Source organism: Pseudophryne corroboree, chromosome 4 (genome assembly GCF_028390025.1).
Source record: "Pseudophryne corroboree isolate aPseCor3 chromosome 4, aPseCor3.hap2, whole genome shotgun sequence".
In the NCBI taxonomy this organism is placed as follows: domain Eukaryota; kingdom Metazoa; phylum Chordata; class Amphibia; order Anura; family Myobatrachidae; genus Pseudophryne; species Pseudophryne corroboree.
Genome location: NC_086447.1, coordinates 548,091,797 through 548,104,727, shown reverse-complemented (window position 1 = coordinate 548,104,727; position 12,931 = coordinate 548,091,797).

Genomic DNA, 12,931 nt, shown 5'->3' with positions numbered 1-12,931 from the left:
TGTAGGAAAAAACAATGGTTCCCTAATGCACACCGAGTGAAAAATATTACTACATAATAGTCAGATTATACGGAGATCTTGGTTGCGTATATCTGCAGATATAGGGTTAAGCCCCCAGGCCGATCGACAAGGCCTCTCCGTCACTGGGGGTCCCTAATACTAGGTATGGGTCCGGGGTGCAGGACCCCATCATGTCGGCACAGGTCGGCTACCCCAGGTCAGCACACAGGTGAAAATTAATAAGGGTTAATAAGAAGCACAGAAGTGCTATGTAAGTGGTGTGATTAAAATAATACAAAAATATATACAAAGTGATAGGGAAAATCATAAGTGTTAATAAAGTGTTAGGGTGTGCCGACCTGAAGCAGCCCAGCCACACCGACACAGGGGCCACCACACCCCACACCCACCCCATAAATAATTACAAATATGTCTGGGTTGAATTCCCAGTGTAAGGCCACATGGTAATGGCTCCTACAGCATCTGAGAGCCAGCTTACCTGGAGATACCCCTAGCTTCTCCTATGGTAGTCTAGAGTCAGCAATCCCTCCAAATGCTGACCCTTCCATGCCTCTCAATACAATACAAAAAATGGTGAGCTGCTCAATCAGATAGTGATGTCACTCAGGTGCTAAAAGGGAGGGGTAATTCTGTGTAGGAAAAAACAATGGTTCCCTAATGCACACCGAGTGAAAAATATTACTACATAATAGTCAGATTATACGGAGATCTTGGTTGCGTATATCTGCAGATATAGGGTTAAGCCCCCAGGCCGATCGACAAGGCCTCTCCGTCACTGGGGGTCCCTAATACTAGGTATGGGTCCGGGGTGCAGGACCCCATCATGTCGGCACAGGTCGGCTACCCCAGGTCAGCACACAGGTGAAAATTAATAAGGGTTAATAAGAAGCACAGAAGTGCTATGTAAGTGGTGTGATTAAAATAATACAAAAATATATACAAAGTGATAGGGAAAATCATAAGTGTTAATAAAGTGTTAGGGTGTGCCGACCTGAAGCAGCCCAGCCACACCGACACAGGGGCCACCACACCCCACACCCACCCCATAAATAATTACAAATATGTCTGGGTTGAATTCCCAGTGTAAGGCCACATGGTAATGGCTCCTACAGCATCTGAGAGCCAGCTTACCTGGAGATACCCCTAGCTTCTCCTATGGTAGTCTAGAGTCAGCAATCCCTCCAAATGCTGACCCTTCCATGCCTCTCAATACAATACAAAAAATGGTGAGCTGCTCAATCAGATAGTGATGTCACTCAGGTGCTAAAAGGGAGGGGTAATTCTGTGTAGGAAAAAACAATGGTTCCCTAATGCACACCGAGTGAAAAATATTACTACATAATAGTCAGATTATACGGAGATCTTGGTTGCGTATATCTGCAGATATAGGGTTAAGCCCCCAGGCCGATCGACAAGGCCTCTCCGTCACTGGGGGTCCCTAATACTAGGTATGGGTCAGGGGTGCAGGACCCCATCATGTCGGCACAGGTCGGCTACCCCAGGTCAGCACACAGGTGAAAATTAATAAGGGTTAATAAGAAGCACAGAAGTGCTATGTAAGTGGTGTGATTAAAATAATACAAAAATATATACAAAGTGATAGGGAAAATCATAAGTGTTAATAAAGTGTTAGGGTGTGCCGACCTGAAGCAGCCCAGCCACACCGACACAGGGGCCACCACACCCCACACCCACCCCATAAATAATTACAAATATGTCTGGGTTGAATTCCCAGTGTAAGGCCACATGGTAATGGCTCCTACAGCATCTGATAGCCAGTTTACCTGGAGATACCCCTAGCTTCTCCTATGGCAGTCTAGAGTCAGCAATCCATCCTAATGCTGACCCTTCCATGCCTCTCAATACAATACAAAAAATGGTGAGCTGCTCAATCAGATAGTGATGTCACTCAGGTGCTAAAAGGGAGGGGTAATTCTGTGTAGGAAAAAACAATGGTTCCCTAATGCACACCGAGTGAAAAATATTACTACATAATAGTCAGATTATACGGAGATCTTGGTTGCGTATATCTGCAGATATAGGGTTAAGCCCCCAGGCCGATCGACAAGGCCTCTCCGTCACTGGGGGTCCCTAATACTAGGTATGGGTCCGGGGTGCAGGACCCCATCATGTCGGCACAGGTCGACTACCCCAGGTCAGCACACAGGTGAAAATTAATAAGGGTTAATAAGAAGCACAGAAGTGCTATGTAAGTGGTGTGATTAAAATAATACAAAAATATATACAAAGTGATAGGGAAAATCATAAGTGTTAATAAAGTGTTAGGGTGTGGCGACCTGAAGCAGCCCAGCCACACCGACACAGGGGCCACCACACCCCACACCCACCCCATAAATAATTACAAATATGTCTGGGTTGAATTCCCAGTGTAAGGCCACATGGTAATGGCTCCTACAGCATCTGAGAGCCAGCTTACCTGGAGATACCCCTAGCTTCTCCTATGGCAGTCTAGAGTCAGCAATCCCTCCTAATGCTGACCCTTCCATGCCTCTCAATACAATACAAAAAATGGTGAGCTGCTCAATCAGATAGTGATGTCACTCAGGTGCTAAAAGGGAGGGGTAATTCTGTGTAGGAAAAAACAATGGTTCCCTAATGCACACCGAGTGAAAAATATTACTACATAATAGTCAGATTATACGGAGATCTTGGTTGCGTATATCTGCAGATATAGGGTTAAGCCCCCAGGCCGATCGACAAGGCCTCTCCGTCACTGGGGGTCCCTAATACTAGGTATGGGTCCGGGGTGCAGGACCCCATCATGTCGGCACAGGTCGGCTACCCCAGGTCAGCACACAGGTGAAAATTAATAAGGGTTAATAAGAAGCACAGAAGTGCTATGTAAGTGGTGTGATTAAAATAATACAAAAATATATACAAAGTGATAGGGAAAATCATAAGTGTTAATAAAGTGTTAGGGTGTGCCGACCTGAAGCAGCCCAGCCACACCGACACAGGGGCCACCACACCCCACACCCACCCCATAAATAATTACAAATATGTCTGGGTTGAATTCCCAGTGTAAGGCCACATGGTAATGGCTCCTACAGCATCTGAGAGCCAGCTTACCTGGAGATACCCCTAGCTTCTCCTATGGCAGTCTAGAGTCAGCAATCCCTCCTAATGCTGACCCTTCCATGCCTCTCAATACAATACAAAAAATGGTGAGCTGCTCAATCAGATAGTGATGTCACTCAGGTGCTAAAAGGGAGGGGTAATTCTGTGTAGGAAAAAACAATGGTTCCCTAATGCACACCGAGTGAAAAATATTACTACATAATAGTCAGATTATACGGAGATCTTGGTTGCGTATATCTGCAGATATAGGGTTAAGCCCCCAGGCCGATCGACAAGGCCTCTCCGTCACTGGGGGTCCCTAATACTAGGTATGGGTCCGGGGTGCAGGACCCCATCATGTCGGCACAGGTCGGCTACCCCAGGTCAGCACACAGGTGAAAATTAATAAGGGTTAATAAGAAGCACAGAAGTGCTATGTAAGTGGTGTGATTAAAATAATACAAAAATATATACAAAGTGATAGGGAAAATCATAAGTGTTAATAAAGTGTTAGGGTGTGCCGACCTGAAGCAGCCCAGCCACACCGACACAGGGGCCACCACACCCCACACCCACCCCATAAATAATTACAAATATGTCTGGGTTGAATTCCCAGTGTAAGGCCACATGGTAATGGCTCCTACAGCATCTGATAGCCAGTGTACCTGGAGATACCCCTAGCTTCTCCTATGGCAGTCTAGAGTCAGCAATCCCTCCCAATGCTGACCCTTCCATGCCTCTCAATACAATACAAAAAATGGTGAGCTGCTCAATCAGATAGTGATGTCACTCAGGTGCTAAAAGGGAGGGGTAATTCTGTGTAGGAAAAAACAATGGTTCCCTAATGCACACCGAGTGAAAAATATTACTACATAATAGTCAGATTATACGGAGATCTTGGTTGCGTATATCTGCAGATATAGGGTTAAGCCCCCAGGCCGATCGACAAGGCCTCTCCGTCACTGGGGGTCCCTAATACTAGGTATGGGTCCGGGGTGCAGGACCCCATCATGTCGGCACAGGTCGGCTACCCCAGGTCAGCACACAGGTGAAAATTAATAAGGGTTAATAAGAAGCACAGAAGTGCTATGTAAGTGGTGTGATTAAAATAATACAAAAATATATACAAAGTGATAGGGAAAATCATAAGTGTTAATAAAGTGTTAGGGTGTGCCGACCTGAAGCAGCCCAGCCACACCGACACAGGGGCCACCACACCCCACACCCACCCCATAAATAATTACAAATATGTCTGGGTTGAATTCCCAGTGTAAGGCCACATGGTAATGGCTCCTACAGCATCTGAGAGCCAGCTTACCTGGAGATACCCCTAGCTTCTCCTATGGCAGTCTAGAGTCAGCAATCCCTCCTAATGCTGACCCTTCCATGCCTCTCAATACAATACAAAAAATGGTGAGCTGCTCAATCAGATAGTGATGTCACTCAGGTGCTAAAAGGGAGGGGTAATTCTGTGTGGGAAAAAACAATGGTTCCCTAATGCACACCGAGTGAAAAATATTACTACATAATAGTCAGATTATACGGAGATCTTGGTTGCGTATATCTGCAGATATAGGGTTAAGCCCCCAGGCCGATCGACAAGGCCTCTCCGTCACTGGGGGTCCCTAATACTAGGTATGGGTCCGGGGTGCAGGACCCCATCATGTCGGCACAGGTCGACTACCCCAGGTCAGCACACAGGTGAAAATTAATAAGGGTTAATAAGAAGCACAGAAGTGCTATGTAAGTGGTGTGATTAAAATAATACAAAAATATATACAAAGTGATAGGGAAAATCATAAGTGTTAATAAAGTGTTAGGGTGTGCCGACCTGAAGCAGCCCAGCCACACCGACACAGGGGCCACCACACCCCACACCCACCCCATAAATAATTACAAATATGTCTGGGTTGAATTCCCAGTGTAAGGCCACATGGTAATGGCTCCTACAGCATCTGAGAGCCAGGTTACCTGGAGATACCCCTAGCTTCTCTTATGGCAGTCTAGAGTCAGCAATCCCTCCTAATGCTGACCCTTCCATGCCTCTCAATACAATACAAAAAATGGTGAGCTGCTCAATCAGATAGTGATGTCACTCAGGTGCTAAAAGGGAGGGGTAATTCTGTGTAGGAAAAAACAATGGTTCCCTAATGCACACCGAGTGAAAAATATTACTACATAATAGTCAGATTATACGGAGATCTTGGTTGCGTATATCTGCAGATATAGGGTTAAGCCCCCAGGCCGATCGACAAGGCCTCTCCGTCACTGGGGGTCCCTAATACTAGGTATGGGTCCGGGGTGCAGGACCCCATCATGTCGGCACAGGTCGGCTACCCCAGGTCAGCACACAGGTGAAAATTAATAAGGGTTAATAAGAAGCACAGAAGTGCTATGTAAGTGGTGTGATTAAAATAATACAAAAATATATACAAAGTGATAGGGAAAATCATAAGTGTTAATAAAGTGTTAGGGTGTGCCGACCTGAAGCAGCCCAGCCACACCGACACAGGGGCCACCACACCCCACACCCACCCCATAAATAATTACAAATATGTCTGGGTTGAATTCCCAGTGTAAGGCCACATGGTAATGGCTCCTACAGCATCTGATAGCCAGTGTACCTGGAGATACCCCTAGCTTCTCCTATGGCAGTCTAGAGTCAGCAATCCCTCCCAATGCTGACCCTTCCATGCCTCTCAATACAATACAAAAAATGGTGAGCTGCTCAATCAGATAGTGATGTCACTCAGGTGCTAAAAGGGAGGGGTAATTCTGTGTAGGAAAAAACAATGGTTCCCTAATGCACACCGAGTGAAAAATATTACTACATAATAGTCAGATTATACGGAGATCTTGGTTGCGTATATCTGCAGATATAGGGTTAAGCCCCCAGGCCGATCGACAAGGCCTCTCCGTCACTGGGGGTCCCTAATACTAGGTATTCATTTTGATGAACATCATCTTCTCCACATTTTCTGGAAGTAACCTCGTACGCCGATTGCTGACAAGGTGAGCGGCTGCACTAAACACTCTTTCGGAGTACACACTGGAGGGAGGGCAACTTAGGTAGAATAAAGTCAGTTTGTGCAAGGGCCTCCAAATTGCCTCTTTTTCCTGCCAGTATATGTACGGACTGTCTGATGTGCCTACTTGGATGCGGTCACTCATATAATCCTCCACCATTCTTTCAATGGTGAGAGAATCATATGAAGTGACAGTAGACGACATGTCAGTAATCGTTGGCAGGTCCTTCAGTCCGGACCAGATGTCAGCACTCACTCCAGACTGCCCTGCATCACCGCCAGCGGGTGGGCTCTAAATTCTTAGCCTTTTCCTCGCACCTCCAGTTGCGGGAGAATGTGAAGGAGGAGCTGTTGACGTTCCGCTTGACTTGACAATTTTCTCACCAGCAGGTCTTTGAACCTCTGCAGACTTGTGTCTGCCGGAAAGAGAGATACAACGTAGGTTTTAAATCTAGGATCGAGCACGGTGGCCAAAATGTAGTGCTCTGATTTCAACAGATTGACCACCCGTGAATCCTGGTTAAGCGAATTAAGGGCTCCATCCACAAGTCCCACATGACTAGCGGAATCGCTCTGTTTTAGCTCCTCCTTCAATGTCTCCAGCTTCTTCTGCAAAAGCCTGATGAGGGGAATGACCTGACTCAGGCTGACAGTGTCTGAACTGACTTCACGTGTGGCAAGTTCAAAGGGTTGCAGAACCTTGCACAACGTTGAAATCATTCTCCACTTGAGTCAGGTGCATTCCCCCTCCATTGCCTATATCGTGGGCAGATGTATAGGCTTGAATGGCCTTTTGCTGCTCCTCCATCCTCTAAAGCACATAGAGGGTTGAATTCCACCTTGTTAGCACCTCTTGCTTCAGATGATGGCAGGGCAGGTTCAGGAGTGTTTGCTGGTGCTCCAGTCTTCGGCACGCGGTGGCTGAATGCCGAAAGTGGCCCGCAATTCTTCGGGCCACCAACAGCATCTCTTGCCCGCCCCTGTCGTTTTTAAATAATTCTGCACCACCAAATTCAATGTATGTGCAAAACATGGGACGTGCTGGAATTTGCTCAGATGTAATGCACGCACAATATTGGTGGCGTTGTCCGATGTCACAAATCCCCAGGAGAGTCCAATTGGGGTAAGCCATTCTGCGATGATGTTCCTCAGTTTCCGTAAGAGGTTATCAGCTGTGTGCCTCTTATGGAAAGCGGTGATATAAAGCGTAGCCTGCCTAGGAACGAGTTGGCGTTTGCGAGATGCTGCTACTGGTGCCGCCGCTGCTGTTCTTGCTGCGGGAGGCAATACATCTACCCAGTGGGCTGTCACAGTCATATAGTCCTGAGTCTGCCCTGCTCCACTTGTCCACTTGTCCACATGTCCGTGGTTAAGTGGACATTGGGTACAACTGCATTTTTTAGGACACTGGTGACTCTTTTTCTGAGGTCTGTGTACATTTTCGGTATCGCCTGCCTAGAGAAATGGAACCTAGATGGTATTTGGTATCGGGAACACAGTACCTCAATCAAGTCTCTAGTTGCCTGTGAATTAACGGTGGATACCGGAACCACATTTCTCACCACCCAGGCTGACAAGACCTGAGTTATTCGCTTTGCAGCAGGATGACTGCTGTGATATTTCATCTTCCTCGCAAAGGACTGTTGGACAGTCAATTGCTTACTGGAAGTAGTACAAGTAGTCTTCTGACTTCCCCTCTGGGATGCCGATCGACTCCCAGCAGCAACAACAGCAGCGCCAGCAGCAGTAGGCGTTACACTCAAGGATGCATCGGAGGAATCCCAGGCAGGAGAGGACTCGTCTGACTTGCCAGTGGCATGGCCTGCAGGACTATTGGCTTTCCTGTGTAAGGTGGAAATTGACACTGAGGGAGTTGGTGGTGTGGTTTGCAGGAGCTTGGTTACAAGAGGAAGGGATTTAGTGGTCAGTGGACTGCTTCCGCTGTCATCCAAAGTTTTTGAACTTGTCACTGACTTCTGATGAATGCGGACCAGGTGACGTATAAGGGAGGATGTTCCTAGGTGGTTAACGTCCTTACCCCTACTTATTACAGCTTGACAAAGGCAACACACGGCTTGACACCTGTTGTCCGCATTTGTGTTGAAATAATTCCACACCGAAGAGGTGATTTTTTTTTGTATTTTGACCAGGCATGTCAATGGCCATATTCGTCCCACGGACAACAGGTGTCTACCCGGGTGCCTGACTTAAACAAACCACCTCCCCATCAGAATCCTCCTTGTCAATTTCCTCCCCAGCGCCAGCAACACCCATATCCTCATCCTGGTGTACTTCAACAGTGACATCTTCAATTTGACTATCAGGAACTGGACTGCGGGTGCTCCTTCCAGCACTTGCAGGGGGCGTGCAAATGGTGGAAGGCGCAAGCTCTTCCCGTCCAGTGTTGGGAAGGTCAGGCATCGTAACCGACACAATTGGACTCTCTTTGGGGATTTGTGATTTAGAAGAACGCACAGTTCTTTGCTGTGCTTTTGCCAGCTTAAGTCTTTTTATTTTTCTAGCGAGAGGATGAGTGCTTCCATCCTCATGTGAATCTGAACCACTAGCCATGAACATAGGCCAGGGCCTCAGCCGTTCCTTGCCACTCCGTGTCATAAATGGCATATTGGCAAGTTTACGCTTCTCATCAGACGCTTTTAATTTTGATTTTTGGGTCATTTTACTGAACTTTTGTTTTTTGGATTTTACATGCTCTCTACTATGACATTGGGCATCGGCCTTGGCAGACGACGTTGATGGCATTTCATCGTCTCGGCCATGACTAGTGGCAGCAGCTTCAGCATGAGGTGGAAGTGGATCTTGATCTTTCCCTATTTTAACCTCTACATTTTTGTTCTCCATTTTTTAATGTGTGGAATTATATGCCAGTATCAATAGCAATGGCCTACTACTATATATACTGCGCACAACTGAAATGCACCACAGGTATGGATGGATAGTATACTTGATGACACAAAGGTAGGCAGAGCAGTGGCCTTCCGTACCGTACTGCTATATATACTGGTGGTCACTGTCAGCAAACTGCAAAACTAAAATGCACCACAGGTATAGAATGTAGATGGATAGTATACTTGACGACACAGAGGTAGGTAGAGCAGTGGCCTTCCGTACCGTACTGCTATATATACTGGTGGTCACTGTCAGCAAAACTCTGCACTGTACTCCTTCTATATAATACTGCTGGTCCCCATTCCCCACAATAAAGCAGCGTGAGCACAGATATATGCAGCACACTGAGCACAGATATGGAGTGTTTTTCAGGCAGACAACGTATACTGGTGGTCACTGGTCAGCAAAACTCTGCACTGTACTCCTCCTAGATAATATACTGGTGGTCCCCAGTCCCCACATTAAAGCAGTGTGAACACAGATATATGCAGCACACTGAGCACAGATATGGAGTGTTTTTCAGGCAGACAATGTATACTGGTGGTTACTGTCAGCAAAACTCTGCACTGTACTCCTCCTATATAATACTGCTGGTCCCCAGTCCCCACAATAAAGCAGTGTGAGCACAGATATATGCAGCACACTGAGCATAGATATGGAGTGTTTTTCAGGCAGACAACGTATACTGGTGGTCACTGTCAGCAAAACTCTGCACTGTACTCCTCCTATATATTATACTGGTGGTCCCCAGTCCCCACAATAAAGCAGTGTGAGCACAGATATATGCAGCACACTGAGTACAGATATGGAGTGTTTTTCAGGCAGACAACGTATACTGGTGGTCACTGTCAGCAAAACTCTGCACTGTACTCCTCCTATATAATACAGCTGCTCCCCAGTCCCCACAATTAATCAGTGTGAGCACAGATATATGCAGCACACTGAGCACAGATATGGAGTGTTTTTCAGGCAGACAACGTATGCTGGTGGTCACTGTCAGCAAAACTCTGCACTGTACTCCTCCTATATAATATACTGGTGGTCCCCAGTCCCCACAATAAAGCAGTGTGAGCACAGATATATGCAGCACACTGAGCACAGATATGGAGTGTTTTTCAGGCAGACAACGTATACTGGTGGTCACTGTCAGCAAAACTCTGCACTGTACTCCTCCTATATAATACAGCTGCTCCCCAGTCCCCACAATTAAGGAATAAGCACAAATATTTTTGCATCAAGATTAATAAACGGAGAGGACACCAGCCACGTCCTCTCCCTAACATTTCCAATGCACGAGTGAAAATGGCGGCGACGCGCGGCTGCTTATATAGAATCCGAATCTCGCGAGAATCCGACAGCGGGATGATGACGTTTGGGCGCTCTCGGGTTAACCGAGCCATACGGGAGAATTCGAGTATGCCTCGGACCCGTGTAAAATGGGTGAAGTTCGGGGGGGTTCAGTTTCCGAGGAACCAAACCCGCTCATCACTAATATATATATATATATATATATATATATATACAAAGAGCTGGAACACGGCACTCACAGGACTTCATAAATATGCATTGAGCAGGCTTAAAAAAGCTGATTGGACAGCATCATAGTCAGTGTCAACGTTTCATTTAATGCTAAATTTCGTCAGGACAAGATCTTGTTTTGACAAAATTTAGCATTATATGAAACGTTGACACTGACTATGATGCTGTCCAATCAGCTTTTTTAAGCCTGCTCAATGCATGTTTATGAAGTCCTGTGAGTGCCGTGTTCCAGCTCTTTGTATTCAACTTTCTTCACACGGGCACCTAGGCCTTAGTTCCGCTGTGGATTCCATTGGAGTGCCAGTCCTTTCACTGCTATATATATATATATATATATATATATATATATATATATATTAAGTTTTATTCTCTGTGTGTTGTTTTGTTTATAAAGTTATAAAATAAAAATCTTTTTGAAAATGTTCACAGTTGGTGGGATTTAAACCCTAGTCAGTCTGTATACATGACTGTGCTACTAACCCGATGAGCCACAGCAGCTCTGTGAAATTTTAGATATCTTTATCTTCTTATGTGTTATATATAAAAAGTAAAAAATAAAAATAAACATCTCTCTATGTCCCTCATAAATGATGCCAAAGTAATATAATTATTAAGATGTGCATAATGCTATTTATGATAGGAGCCAACTCTATGTTCTTTATATAAAATAATGTCTTATATTTATTATGCTTTGCAAAGATACAAATAGGAATATCGGGTGCACCCACAGGTGCATGATTACATCAGTCATTACCACAACCAATTAACCTATGGACTTTATTGATTGGTCAGTCCAGCCTTTCAATATATCCCTAACTGAGCAACCAATATCACCTTCTGAAGAAACTGCTGCCACGGAGAAACACGTTAAGGTATCTCCCTGCACTGCCTAGCCTTCTACACTGCCGGTAACCAGGTTCCCAGTACCTATGCTATTGCTTGTGATCACCGCAAATTGTACTCTCCATCACGTCCACACATCTGAAGCCATGCCCTCCCTCCCTCCCCGGATAACAACTAGAACCGCCGCTCCCATCTAGCAGCCGTGCCTTCATTTGTGGAACAGGGGCAACTATCATTCAGGTGGTGAGCTCCTGTGGGTGGCGGGGAGGTGGTAGCATAGTGCGTGCTTCCAGACTGCTCACAGTGCTTTTGTCTGGGTGGCACTTCGTTGTCTGCAGCATAAACATTACCTACATGGTATCGGATGGCAGTTGAACTTGAGAGCAATTTGGATACAGTTTATTTATACTAAGGAGAAACTTTGTTTCACTGACTCTGCTAAACCATTTAACCATTGGATACTTATCCACTTCAGTATAACAAAAGGCCAGTGCAGTTCTGGAGATATGTTATGAATACTAAATGTTTTTATCATTGTCTATATTAAATAATCAATTTTAACCATATGTTTATACGCTCCCTTTGATCTTTTAGTAGATTGTGTTTTTGTATTTTACATGGTATAGCAGAATACCTATTTATGACTGACCAATACTCATTTAAGAGTGCCTGATTCAATTATATCTAGTATATAATTGTTGAGTAGTTGGCATGCCAACTGTCAGGATTGTCAGGGGGCGGGATGTAGGGGGAGGTATTCTGCCGGTCACATAACTACATCCCCTCCCAATATCTTATAAGAAGATTTTATTATGTACTTGAAAAGTAAACCTTAAAACACTGTTAATTTGCATTTGTATGTACAGTGTATTCTGCAATATTTTGGTTTATTCAGAGCCATTTTTAGTGCCGGGTGAGTCATGCAATAGCATGGGGCACCACGGCCAGTGTCTACAGCAGTATTCTATGCGGTCTAGCCAACAGCATACAATACTGATAAAATGTCCCAACCAAAATAGCTGCCACCTTAAAGGAGACAAATGCTAGAGGTCCTACAGGGAAGAGTACGCCTATACAGGTTGAGTATCCCTTATCCAAAATGCTTGGGACCAGAGGTATTTTGGATATCGGATTTTTCCGTATTTTGGAATAATTGCATACCATAATGAGATATCATGGTGATGGGGCCTAAATCTAAGCACAGAATGCATTTATGTTACATATACACCTTATTCACACAGCCTGAAGGTCATTTTAGCCAATATTTTTTAAACCTTTGTACATTAAACAAAGTGTGTGTACATTCACACAATTCATTTATTTTTCATATATACCTTATACACACAGCCTGAAGGTCATTTAATACAATATTTGTAATAACTTTGTGTATTAAACAAAGTTTGTGTACATTGAGTCATCAAAAAACAAAGGTTTCACTATCTCACTCTCACTCAAAAAAGTCCGTATTTCGGAATATTCCGTATTTCGGAATATTTGGATATGGGATACTCAAC